Source organism: Trachurus trachurus (genome assembly GCF_905171665.1).
Source record: "Trachurus trachurus genome assembly, chromosome: 6".
NCBI lineage: Eukaryota > Metazoa > Chordata > Actinopteri > Carangiformes > Carangidae > Trachurus > Trachurus trachurus.
The window spans coordinates 19127543-19138562 of NC_139897.1; the positions used below are offsets into that span (position 1 = coordinate 19127543).

Consider the following 11020-nt stretch of genomic DNA (forward strand, 5'->3'; position numbering starts at 1 on the left):
AGCCAAGTGCATATTAACCTTCCTGGTGCAATAAAAACACCTGGGGAATGAAGGAGGAAGAGACCGATGTGTTGTCTGGAAAATTTAATAGGAAGGAAATATATTTCCTTTGCATCACTGAATACTTGAGCATGGCATCCTACATGAGAAAAACGGAATGTCCCCCTTTATGAAATCCTGTGAGGGGGAAAAAAAAAAAAGTTTGCCATAGTAAACTTTGGTGAGGATGATTTATTTAGAGTACAGATGATTTAATAAATTGAAAAATGGGCTGACTTGAAAACAGGGGTGTGAGGCAGGATGAGGGAGCAGGGTGTGAGGGATGTGAATGTGATGCAAGGAAGACTGGATCAATCTTTTATCACTGCAGTGTGCTTTCATCCCTAATGGATCCGACATGAGCAGAGCACAGCACTACCTTCCGTCACATTGCACAGGCAGGGGGAAGGACGCACGGAAAGGAACAAGAGGGAGCGAGAGAGGTAGACAGAGCAACACATGAGAAAGAGAGAGAGAGAAAGGGGGGGTGGGGGGTGGGGGTGGTACAAACCACCCTTCCCAAAAATAATCACAAACCCAAACATGCAAACATATTATTTCGCCGACATGCTGTTATGGCGTTTCCAATTACCTCTGGCTCTGAGTGCATCTGCAGGAGTTGGGAAACACTCCTGATAAGGACGGCGAGAAATTAAGTCATCACAGCATGAAGAATGACTTTGAAAAATTCCCATCAAGAATCCCAAGAGATGTCTCGCTGTGCATGGGTGGACTTGCTTTCCTTGCCATGCGAGCTGAGTGACAGACAGACAGACAGAAACATGGACAGGACTCACAGACAGACAGACAGACAGGAGTCTAGGAGAGAAGGGGAGTCCATCTGTGTATTCGAGCAGTGAAAGAGCAGTAAAAATAACATTGCGGAGAACAAGGCACGATGACTCTCAGAGGACACTCTGCTCTCTCCATGCTAAACAGGCTCATTCATGTGATAGAAAATAAGAAATATCTCGGCGGTGAGGGAGACACAGAGGGAAGGAGGGAGAGGAAATAAGTGCTACCTAAACAAGGGCTGTGAAGAAAAAGTTGAAAGTTTTATAATGCGTTGCGACTACTGACAACTGCATCATTATCCCGCCGTCTGGTTTTCACTTAGGATGAAATACTCACAGCTCTTAAAGGAAAAAGAAGGCGGTACATTATTACTGTATATCTCCACTGCTCTTCTCTGTCTGTCTGACTGAAGGACTGAAGCAAACATGGTCGACTTCCTACGTGTCACTGGCTGGAGTTAATAAACACCCTGCACTCGGCCTGATTTCCCATGGACCTTGTATCAGTGCCTTGAGACACTGAAATGAGCAAAGGTCAATGTGGACTTATAGATTCGAACCAGAGCGCCAAAAACAAAGTAGTCCATTTCATTCCACGCCACCGTCTGTTATGCTGACGTTATCTCTCTGGAACCAAGTTAACTGTGTGCAACAAATAGAGATAATGCACAAGTGTAACTCAGGAGGAAAAATAATCACCTCCCATGGGGGTACTGTGTGTGTGCGCGTGTGTTTGGGTGGGTGGGGGGGGGTTCCAATCAATAACCCTGATTGGATAACAAATACAGCCCGCTAATGAGCTCTGAGTTCCACTATCTGACACATACCATGCTGGGAAATGTTAAATAAGAAGCTAGTAGCCATGCATATTGATGAGGCGGTGTTTAAAATAGGCTTCAAGTGGTCTGGTGCATTAGACTTGCATGCATGCAGCGTTGCCGTTTCGAGATGTGTAGCACGTTAACAGTTAAATGCAGCTGGAACACGTAGTGAGTGAGTGAGCTGAACTCTGCCCGTGCCCTCCAATGAATTAATCTTTAATCCCACAGTGGTAAAAAAGGTGCAGCCAGTGTGACAGGAGACCAGTGTAAAAGAGAGAGCCTGCACTTGTCTCACAGTTCTAACACTGTAAATACTTTCACACCCGAAAAAAAAAAAAAAAAAAAAAAAAAGCACATGTAGGCCACCTTTCAGTCACACAGGGAGTACTCCAAAACACAAAGAGGAAAAAAACACTCAGAAAGAACAACAAAAAGGATAAAAGTGTGCAAAGAGTGAAGTTTCACCCAAACAGGTTTGAGTCCTTATGGCTCATACAGGAACACTTTGGGTGGCGGGTCTAGTGTCAACAGGTACATGTGAAGACACAGCTCACCTCCTTTAAGACGTAACACAAGATCGCCTTTGTTTCCCCTCACACTCACTGAAAACCACACGGGTTCACGCTTATTAATGATAGTAATGGCTCCCTACGAGCATGCTGGGACATACAACAACAGACGGATCATCTGACTTGAGGGAAACTTCCCGATGTTCAAAGAAAAAAAACAACAACAACAGGCAAGGACACATTCAAACGATCCATAAAAACCTGAAGACCTCAACACTCACCGAGCGGGGAGGATCTTCTCCTTCTCTTCGGTGCCTTTAATTTCCTCTGTCAGTTGTTTTCTTTCCGTCTCTCCTCTCTCCCTCACTCAGGGAAATCCTTAATTCTGACAGAGCAGCAGAGCCGGTTGTGTGGCTGGCTGGTGTGCGAGGCAGCGATCGTGTGTGTGTGTGTGTGTGTGTGTGTGAGAGAGGAGTCTGCGAGTCCAGCGGAGGTCAGAGGCAGTCAGATGTGGTCACGGGAGGAGATTTAAAGGATGTCGCGACTTCTCCTCTGCTCTATCTTGCTGCCTTCTCCTCTTCTTGCTGCCTCAGGAATGCACTTCTCCTGGGTGTCCTCACCACAGCCAAGATCTGAGAGACTGCTTGAGTTCTCTCTCTTTCTCTCTCTCTCTCTCTCTCCTGCCGTCTTCACCCCTCCTCCTTCTCCTCTGTGCCTCGCACCCACACAGAAACACACCCTCCCTGCCTCTCTCTCTCTCTCTCTCTCTCTCTTTCTCTGTCTCTCTCCCTCTCTCTCCACCCTTTTTGGCTGTGCTGACAGATCTGGTACCTCCCCCCTTTTCAGGTAGTTGAAAGCGCGTTTTCAGCTTTGTCATTCTCCCTCCATATCAATTTCCCTCACACATTCTCTTTGTATTCCTCATTTTCCGATAATACAAAAGGGCTGCTCGGGCAAAAAAAACAAAACTCGGAGATAAGTAGAATAAAATCAACTTGAAACTTTGCATGCACTTGCATTTAACACGTGAGTGTCAGTTTCAACAACCTATAACCTGAGGCATTATACATCCTCCCTCTGGCCTCCACTGACATGAACAGCTGATTACACAAATGAGGCCATCAGGTGATTCTCTCTTCCTTTTCCTGGAATGAGGTCATAGTCCGACAGACCAGGTGCAACAGCGGACTGTGTGTGTGTGTGTGTACCTGTTTGCATTGGACAACGCCCTGTGGGAAAATAAGATCGGAGCACCTTTAAATCTGACCACTCTGGACTAGAAAGCAACACAAAAGCCTAATCAATCAATTACAGGAACTACTCCAGAATCATTAATAAAACTGTGCATTGTGTTCCTATCTGCACAGCCGCCTCCCACACACACAAGCACAGAGCCCAGACACGTGTGACCAATGGGTCAGGCAGAATATGCATGAGCCCTTCAGCACAGACACGACCCGTTCTCCATCTTTCACATCTATCTCTTTGTAGCCTCTTCTTCATTTCTCCTTCACCACCACGATCCTGAAACTAAAGCCTGGACATGATACCAAGGAGACGTCCGAAATGGAAAATTGAAATGGAAGTCAGGCTGTTTTATTGACCCTGCTGGCAGTGTAAATAAAAACAGAACAATTTACTACACTGTATTCAAAAAGTCTTTAGACCACTTCATTTTTTTTATGTGGCAACCTTACATGAAAATGAAATGAAAAAAATTCCCCTGATCAGTCTATACCGAAACTCCCAATGTGTGGGGGATCTGGGGGATAAGGTCCTGTGTGGAGATGGGAGAAACTTCCAGAAGGGAAATGAGCATAGTTTGATGAGAAAAACACTTTTTGCATAAGGCTGCAGCAACAACATGACTAAATGAGAAAAAAGTGAAGAAGCGGGGGAGACTTTCTGAATGTAGATGGTGCAACATTGTTGAGTATGAGTTTGCTGACACCAGTGGATAATAAAACCTTACCTAAAGAAAGGTTCTGATAAAGATGGCCTCATATTTTTCAAAGAACTTGACAGAACAAGATATGCACCAAGGACGAACTATGACATCATTGTTTCTCAACTACCTCAAGCATTTTTGGCTGCAGTAATACTCCCATACCGATATATCTGTGATAAGCCAATATTGGCAGACAAATCAATTTAATTTGGACCTGGAATTTTTGACTGCTGCCGCTGAATCTGACAGCTGCTTTCATTTCTTTGCTCAATTTCCGTGTGTGAGCCGAGGACATTAGATAAATACTGTAACAAATGGTTGCCACAAAATAGTTTCAGTCCAACAGAGGAATTTAAAAAGTAAAAAAAAAAAAAAAATTTACTGCCTGCAGCATAAAACCATTGTAGTCATGGAACTCAGATACAATGATTCAGCAGCAGCTGGCCAATGACAATACCTACATTATCCATGTGTTTACTTTGCCTTTATCTGAGACTGTATTCTGAACTAGACTAATGAGGACATGCAGTCACAGCGTCTAATAACCAGAGAGCACATTGTATAAAGCAGATGTTCCAAAAATAGATGTCTTGGATTAATTGCATTAATTTGATGAGTTAAATCATGCAAACAAAAGACCACAGTGAAGAATGCTGGAGCTTTTAGCCAGCTGAGTCACAGAGGCCCACTGAGAGTCAGTTCACATTTATGTGAACTGTTTCACTGTTCTGTCTATAAAGCAAAGCTTTTGGCACATCTAAGAGCTGTGTTGTCTGACAAATCGCTTAAACCACACTCTAGAATAAAAGTGGGGAGGGTGGGGCTCCTGAGGCGCTGCTAAGGTACCAGAGACCATACTGAGAAAAGGCTGAGGTGCCAAGGAGGAGTGACATTTTAAAAGCAGCAGAGAAGTAAGTACACTTTATGGATCGTGACAGGCTATTACCCCCTCAGTGGGATCATGCTTGTCCATCGTCAGAACCACACTATGTTCGTTCAGGGTTTTGTTTTTTTGTTTTTTTGAAAGACATGACCAGGCGAAGGTAAACAGGCAAGGGGCCCTGCTTATTGGAGTCTGAAGACAGAGAGAAAACAATCAGAGCGGTGGGTGAGGGGGGGTATTGTAACGCAATGTGGAGGATTATCAGTCCCAAAACCTCCCAGACCTCGCTGACACCTTCCAGGCATTCCTCAGGGCACCTCCCACTGCTGTGCCTCCCTCATCCCACCCTCCCCTGTCAAACCCCACATATCATCCCTCTTTTTTTCTGCGTGACTCAAACATTCTTGCGACCCCACCCCACCCCTCCTCCTCCTCCTCCTCCTCCTCCTCCTCCGACCCTCCCTCCGCTTTCAGCAGAGAAGCTGCGGGGAAACAAAGACAAGCCCTTAAAACCTTTAAAAAACCTGCGCTTTCAGTGGAAATCCCTTCCCCATTTTGTACTTATTTACCACTTACTGCTTGACGCAACAAAAAAAAGGAACTGAAAATGCACTCAGCTCTGCGGTCTACATGGCTATTTGAGTGCTTTCAATCACCACCTACTACCAAGTTAATACTCAACAAGTGATAGCAGGTATAAATCTGTCCAAAGAGTGGCTGGCCGGCCATAACTCAACTCAGAGGAGACAAGAAGATGGCTCTCAGGCTGAGAAATAGACTGGCTGGGTCTGGCAGGAGTTCAATAGGTTCTGTGGTGGGGAGCAGAGAGAGGGAGAGAGAGAGGGGGGGGGGGGGGGGGGGTACATGCTGATAGTGTCTTTGTTGGCCATTATTCACCGCGAATGAATAGCATTAAGTTTCTGCTGTGGCTCACCCCTTCACGTCTTCCCCCGTTGAAACCCCCACCTCTTCTTCTTCTCTCCGCGTTTATCCAGCCTTTCACTAAAAAAAAACAGCCTTCAACAGGTGGACAACAGGTCGGTCAAGACTAAAGCCTGGGTGGTGAATGGAATGAGAGTAGCTCTATTTTCAGAAACCAAAACAAGTTGCAAAATCCTGAACTTTTGTTGACATCGGGTTTTTTTCGTGCTCATGGCAAGCGACGTAAGGTAGCGATGCTGTGTTTGTGCCAAATGCGCCTAAGTATAGCATTGCTATCTCATTATGGTTAGGCCAATGCTGTTGCTCCAGTAGTGTAGCTATGCCTTGTGTATCATTATGACAGGCGAGATGGCTTTCGCCAGCGAAGGTAATTGCACTGCTGTGACATAAATATAGCACATCCCACACCAAGAACAGACAAAAGACTTTTGTTTTCTTCCCAGAAACGTGGCTCAGAAGATGATTCATGCTTTTGAAGCAAATGACTGTCACTATATCATCTCTTTACAAATAACAACAGCTGGATTGAAAATGCGATTGCCAAGGTAAAGTCGAGGACAAAGACATGACAGGGGGAGTACAAAGTGAAAATGACAGGAAGAGAGGTTCAACTGGATCAACATATACACAGCTGGTAAACAAACTTTGTGTTCCCCCCAAACATGGGATAAAAGAGAAGCCAAGAAAAAAACATACAGCCCTATTTTATCTTTCTGAACACTGCTCTCAGGTCGAACTAACAGAGCAAAGAAGAGAATCTCGGTTGTTTTTTTTTAGCAGCTTCCAAGTTGTCAAGACTTTGGCCGGACTCCTGCACCCTTTCTCCATCGTGTCTTTTTCTCTCCTGCCTCTTTATTCAGAACCAGTCTAGACTGGCTCAGGACGAAGCTACCATCATTAAAAAAAAAAGAAAAGGAAAAAGACAGAAAATCCACTACCTCCAACGTGGCTTTGTGTTTTATTTTCGACATGAACAACTATTTTTAGAGGTGAAATAAATTTGGACCTCGATCATAAGCTGCTGCTTTATCCATCATTGCTTTTAAGCGGTCCTGTTGGAGAGAAAGCTAACTAGTCCCTCGTACCGTCTCCTTCATCCCCCTCCAGCTAAGCCAGTCTGTTCCCATCCTGCCTCTAGACGTATAGTCGCTCTCTGTCTCTAGAGATAAAGCTGTACCATTAGTATCACACTGCGCTTCTCGGCACTGTTCCTATCAGTAAATAGAAGTAGGCTACAGCCTGTCTGATTAGTACAGGGAGAAAGCAGTGACTCGACTTTACTCTTATATATATATATATATATGGGACGTTTGACGCCGGTGAACCTGACCTCCCGCTCCAACCTCATCATTTCTTTGTGTTTTCTCTGCCATGCTTGGAGAGCAAGTGGGTCGGGGGGTGGAGGGGGGGTTGGGTGGGTGGGGCAAAAGAAAGTTAAAGTGCAGTCAACAAGGTCTTTGTGCCTCCCCTCTCTCTCCACCCCAACTGCAACCCTGGTGGATGCACACACTGCGAGATCAAGGGCACAAAAGACAAAGAGAGAGTATAGGCCAAAAATATTGGGGGGGGGGCGTACTCGATGGACAGGAAATTCTGGTTAGTGACAGGGGAGCTATCAGGTAGGTGCAGGTCAAGGGTCAGAGGTGAACAAAAGCTTTGTAAGCCCCCACACATAGCGAGAGAGGAGAGGCCCCCCAGATGCACTCACACCAACACCAACACCCAGTCTGTCTGTCTGGCTACACCTCTCTCTCCCTCTTTCTCTCTCTCTCTATCTCTCTCTCTCTCCCTCTCTCTCTACACGCTTAAGGCTGCAATTTGTTTGTCCAAAAGTGCATTGTCACATCTGTTTGTCAAAGCTAAACGCTTCTCTATTTGTCCTCCATATAGCCCAAGACGTCACCCTTACTTCTTCGTCCATTTATTTGAAACATTGTTTACAATGCTGGTCTATTCCACTGAGTGTCTGGTCTACTCTGGTCTGGGTGGGGTGTGTGTGTGTGTGTGTGTGTGTGTGTGGGGGGGGGGGGGGGGGGGTTATCCAAACACCTGCAGGAACAACAGCATTTAAAAGCTTTCACTGCACCAGGCCTGTCATCTCTCTCCTTCTGTGGCTTTGCCGGATCAAAGGGAAGCTGTAGCTGTGTTACAGTAAGAAAATCTTTTGTAGCCCGCAATCACGCTCTAAAAAGTACACACACACACACACACAGAGATGTACGCACACATGTGCCGCACACAAAGGGCCGATGATGAGACCAGTGCAGAATAGGGGTCTCTCTAATCATGCCATCTTAACGACAGACATCTTATTTTGAAGGAGAAAGAAACTGATTCACCAGTTGCTTCGAGTACAGACACTTAAAGACCTGTTGAATTTTAACAAGGCCGGTAAGACAGCCATCGCCATCTTTATCTGGGTGGTAGAGGGTTTGAATGTGTGCTGGAGTGGGCATGAACGTGACACCGAATTAATGAGTGAGTGTGTGTGAGTGTGCGTGTGTGTGCGTGTGGGTGGATACAGCAGATTACTAATCAGCGCTTAGACAAAGGCCATATGTGTGCAAGCCTGCGCATCTCTCCCACATATCTCCCACATACTCTCCTTCCACGTCTGCGTAAACCCCTATCAGCGGGAATGTAGGGTTGCCGGGTCAGCAGTGGTGACATCATCACGGCAGCCTGTCAGAAACAACAACACGGCCTCGGTGCCAGTTTCCTCTTGGTTGCATCAGCTACGCGCTACCAGGCGGCAGATCAATGACACTCGCTCCAGTCGGACGACCAGTTCACTCAATGATTGTTTTAGACGCTCCGTACAGATAAACACACACACAAACGCACAAAAATGTTGAAGCTTCGAAATCAAACCTGCTTTGCCTGCAGGACAGTCGTAAAATGTGTCCACTTTGTGAAATAAAATACAAGTGGCTTTCTTTGAGACTCTGGGCCAGTGGTGTCAAACATACGGCCCGTGGGCCAAAACTGGCTCAACAGAGGGTCCAATCCGGCCCGTGTGATGAATTTGCCAATTGTGAATATAACATAGAAGACAGAAGAGTAATAATATTGTTGAAATTGCACATAATTGTCTCAAGAAATTTTCAGGTTGTTCATAATGTTTGTTAAAAGGAGAGTTCCTCAATTGTAAACATCTTAAAATAGATAGAAATTCTTTTTCTCAGCTGCATCACATCTCACAAAGACGGTGTAAAAGAAAGATAACAATAAATATTCATAAAAAGAAAGATAGCTTTGCACTAGAACAAAGGGAAACATTTATTTCTCACTTACTTACTCGTTATTTATAGGTTATTATGGCCTACTTGAGATCAAATTGCACTGTATGTGGCCCCTGAACTTAAATGAGTTGAACACCCCTGCTCTGGACCCTTCACCTGTTTGAGGTGGCCTAAGGTCAACAGTCTGACATAAATGGCTTGATTGTTTACAAAGGAATAATAAGTGTAGCCTGAGGTGAGGAAAAAAAAAATATATCAATGGACCTCACATGTATCAGCACAACAAGAATATATCAACATTATTTTGACAAGAATCAGTTGCTTCTACCTTCAAAGACTTTTCTTTCATCTGCCCCCTCGTTTGTGCCAGGGGTCAAGTGTCAGCAGACAGATGCATGCTGGTCTGTGTGTGTGTGTGTGTGTGTGTGTGTGTGTGTGTGTGTGTGTGTGTGTGTGTGTGTGTGTGTGTGTGTGTGTGTGTGTGTGTGTGTGTGTGTGTGTGTGTGTGTGTGGTGAAGTGTTTATATGCAGAGGATCCTCCAGGTCATCAGATAAAGTGCACCTGAGGGAGGGGCAGGGGCCTCAGTTTGAAACGTTACCACGGCGACCAGGCCTGGACGCGACCAGCCGACCACCTGGTTGGTGGAGCTATAGAGAGATTCTCAGGACACTGCCACTTCAGGACGGTGAGCATGCCAGAAAATAACTCATGTATTTACAAAAAAGAAAAGAAAAGTGGTCTGCTTCCCCAAAAACACCACCCATATTGTGTTTGAGCCACGACGAGCCAAGCGGAGCGGAGAGAGCGCACACAGCTGTTCAATCTTTCATGGAACATAAAAAAGAACTAAGCCTTCTGTACAGCTCTCATTACAGCAGAGAAATAACTTTGGCCCCCATCTAGACCGTGTTATGTCCACACATGGTTTGAGTCACCGATTATCCTGTTGGACATTTGAAAGCCATGCCAAGCCAACCATGGTTGTGTTCATATTATGACAAAACGTATAAAATGTGCCCCCAGACACACACGCTTAAGTAAGCAGACATCACGGCTCATGATCATACTGCTGGACAAAAAAGATGAATGAATGATTCATCACCAGTTATACCATATTATTACCATGTTGAAACATGTTAAATGATGTAACCATAGTGACTAATACAGTTTGATAAGAGCATCGATGGCTAAACTATCCTGTCTTTTAAAATTAAGTTCAGCAATGCCTTCAACTTACACAGAGTAGGGGGAAAAAGTGAAAACTCAGTGGGAAAAAAAGTCAAAACTCAACAAACAGGGCTATTTGTCTCACTCACCTCCTGCAGTGTAATGGTCTCTGTTGACTGCCTGCCTGATGAAAAAGGAGAAGAAGAGGAGGAGGAGGAGGAGGAGGAAGCCCGGCGACTGTCACAGTGTGTGTGGTGCTCACGGGGGCCACCTGATCCTGATCCACCACAGCCTGTGGGAGAGACAAGAGTGACTGAGGGAGACGGGCTCAGAGCAGGGCTGAAGGGGAGGGTGGGATGGGAGGGGGGTTCAGCTGCAGAGAAAAAGTGAAGTGGTGCCGCCATTCCCCGTCACCCGGGAAACCAGCGTCCCCCTTTCAAAGGAAACCGGCCAATGGCAAACACCGGCAATTGTGTTCAGACAAAAAGTCACATGACTGCCCAAACACACACCACCACCACTCCCTCGGCCTGCACGGTGAGAAGAAGGGAAGAGAGGAGGGGGGAGAAAAAAGTATAGTGGTGGTGGCTGGAGGATGATAAAGAGGGCGAGGAGTAAAGAAAAAGAAAAACAAGCGGGGGGGGAAAAGAAGAGAAGTGAAATAGATATTGGCT

The 11020-nt window shown here is 45.6% G+C and overlaps 1 protein-coding gene across 2 annotated transcripts in view; it reads right to left on the bottom strand.

Moving 5' to 3' along the window:
• The window catches only part of rassf7a (Ras association domain family member 7a), a 28633-nt gene extending 17995 nt beyond the window's left edge, over nt 1-10638 (bottom strand). Inside the window, exon 1 of one of the 2 annotated variants that reach the window (XM_083974315.1) lies at nt 10496-10638. The gene's annotated coding sequence lies outside the window, so the exon portion shown is untranslated. Of the gene's footprint in view, nt 1-2444; nt 2914-10495 lie in introns of those variants that run through there. The other variant, XM_083974314.1, reaches the window with a different exon arrangement.
• Between the last annotated feature and the right edge of the window lie 382 nt (nt 10639-11020).